This window comes from Mytilus galloprovincialis, chromosome 8 (assembly GCF_965363235.1).
Source record: "Mytilus galloprovincialis chromosome 8, xbMytGall1.hap1.1, whole genome shotgun sequence".
In the NCBI taxonomy this organism is placed as follows: Eukaryota; Metazoa; Mollusca; class Bivalvia; order Mytilida; family Mytilidae; genus Mytilus; species Mytilus galloprovincialis.
The window spans coordinates 36,623,929-36,626,705 of record NC_134845.1 but is presented as its reverse complement, the minus strand read 5'-3'; the positions used below and the strand labels follow the sequence as shown (position 1 = coordinate 36,626,705).

General features: G+C 31.6%; 1 long non-coding RNA gene across 1 annotated transcript; it reads right to left on the bottom strand.

The window, feature by feature from the left end:
* Positions 1-731: 731 nt before the first annotated feature.
* On the bottom strand, positions 732-2,114 carry LOC143043266 (uncharacterized). Its single transcript, XR_012968280.1, has 2 exons — positions 2,056-2,114; positions 732-1,057 (listed from the first exon to the last, which is right to left on the bottom strand). It is a non-coding gene; the product is annotated as an uncharacterized LOC143043266 (long non-coding RNA).
* Between the last annotated feature and the right edge of the window lie 663 nt (positions 2,115-2,777).

The following is a 2,777-nucleotide window of genomic DNA, read 5'->3' as shown; positions in this document are numbered from 1 at the left end:
AGTAATTGTCCTTAACAGATGCTGTTTACCGAATCATACGGTTTTTTTTTGGGGGGGGGGGGGGCAAAAACTGTGATGATCATAAAACGGCATGTCACATAGTAAGAGTATTACTAGTAATTCAATTCTTTATTACTTTGAGCAAATGATGCTCATCAGTACAATGTACTTTAGGTATCATATATCACAGCATCATTGATGAAAGATTTACACACATAAAATTACGGGTTTTATCTGAATAAAACAATTCCGGCTTCTTGTAATTTCAATTGACAAATATCACGAAGATGTCTAAACAATACTTAATTCAGGAAATGAGAAAACAAAATCGAAAGCTTGTAGTCAATTTCATATGAAGTAAAATTATAATAAAATTATAATACTGTTGATTTTGGAATTTGGTAAAACTTTAATACATTCGTTTCGGTGTCGGGTACTTCATGTGTTGTGGTATATAATCTTACTCAGTGTCACCAGATGATCCCATTTTTGTTCATGTTCTATGTTATTGCATGGAATGTTGCCTCATTGACGCATGCCAAATAATCCGGTTGTCTTTTCATGCTAAAACATTTTTCAATTTGTATATGTTATATGTATTTGTAGAGAGATTTATTTTAGTAAATTAATAAATAAAACATGTTGTAAAAGTACACAAATATTACACGTTAAAGCTATAATATATACCCCGTAAATTTTGAGTATTTCCATCAACAACAGATTATCGAATATTAAATTATAAATTTTGTCTTATTATATCCCTCATTTGTAAATAAAGTGTGGCTCTGTCATAGGGATCCCTTGTTTTTGTCCAGCTGTTTTCTTCCATCAATATGTCAGCCAGGTCCAAAATGTCATTGTCACAGTCTGAATCTTCGAAGTCACACTCCTCGGCACAAGCATTTAGTTCGACATTGTCCAAAGGTAGTGAATAATCCTCGGTGCCTTTCAAAAAAGGTGCCTGGTATAAGACAATTGGACGCCCGTATATGTCGCAATGCTTCGATTTGCGAATTCGGTGTGCATTCCATGTTTCAACGACATTTTCAAGCTCTCTCTGAAACAGAAATAACTTGATAAAAGTGGTGTTAAAATGCATTCTCTTCGATTAAAATCTAATTTGTTTAATGGAGACACGTGCAATTAATAGAGACACATCTGGATGTAACTTGATGAAAAAGAAGTAAATTACAGAAATAGCAATTGCGGTTTTTATGATCGCCAAAAAATGTGTGGTCGTCTTAGTAGTATTTTAAGGCGTTTTTGTCTACATGGAACCGTGAAGTAACTGTATTTCTTCTTCACGGACCTACCTGAAATTATATCATAATGCATTTATTTTGTTTGTATGATTCTTTTTGTTAATGAAATTAGTAAGATTATTTTCTAATAAGTAGATGTGTCTGTTGTCATACGCTTCTTGGATAAATTTCAATGTCATCTAAAATTACAATCATTGATTTCCTTAACTTGTTTGCACACAAGTAACACACAGTCAGACGCCAAAGACTGTCTTAGATATGTGTTTTTCCTGGCATGGAACCTTTTTTTTCATGCAATTTACGTTTGCCTTTTTTTCTATTCATTTCACAATAACTTTTAAGCCAGTAAATTTAAGCTCGCTCTCTATTTTTTTTTGCGAGATAAAAAGGGGATTGGGGTAAATTAGAACAATGCTGTTTATAATTTGAGAACTTATAGTTAAAGTCAGATTTAGATGGGAATTTTTATTTTGCGATTAGAATCCTTATGAAATTCCTGTTTAAATAATTCCTTTTTAAATGAAATTTAACGGTTCTAACATAGCTTTTTTTGTTTGTTTCAGAGATAAAAGGGTCAAAAGATAATGACAAGGGCCAGTGGTTGCAAATTTTTGGAAGACAAAAATTGCCAGTTTAAGTCTTTATGATTTTTTTTTTTATAAAATGTCTCTTTTAAGTACGTTTTTATACTGAAACATAACATGCTAAAGTATATCAAATCAAGCGTTTGGAATAGTTCTTCGTTGTTTCATTTTGATTAAAGATGATATTTATATATCATATTCTATCTTACTCTGATAATATCCATGAAAAAATATTGTATCAGACTTTTATCGATGAAGTCGCCTGTGACGTAGTCGTCTTGCTTCATCTGTTCAAAGAATTCCATCCAAAACTGTACACATTCTTTTCTAAGTATTCTCCACCAGCTCTCTATACGTTGGTTGTGTTGACTTGTTCCATAGAGAAAAGCTGTTCTGCTTCCAGGACCATTCCTCCTTAAGATTCTTAAATAAGAATGACTGCATTTCAGCAATATAACTGTTTTCGATTCCCATGATAAGATAAGATAAGATACGATATTTTTATTTCCAATTATGGGCCCCAAAGGGCATAAACATTACAACATCAATAATTTTTTTAATACAATACAAACAATGAGATAAAAAAAAAAAAAAAGTTAAACGAGAACTATTTAAGTTCTTAAAGAATACGTAGATAAAGAATCTATAGTATGTTGGTTTTTTTTTTTAATACTAATGCATTTTATTACAAGTGTGGTTGATATAGATAACAAACAAGCAGCCCAAAAAGAAAAGAAAAAAAAATAGATATCCACATATGTATAGTACACAAAAAGTTGGATCAATTAAATATATAATAATTAGCCAAAAAGAAAGTAGAAATTAAACATGTCCATGACTCATCCTGTGTCAGCAGCAAATAGGAAAGCATTATGGTTTCCTAAAGGCAGCTGACACCAGGGGACGATACTTTATGGGCCATAGGCATGTA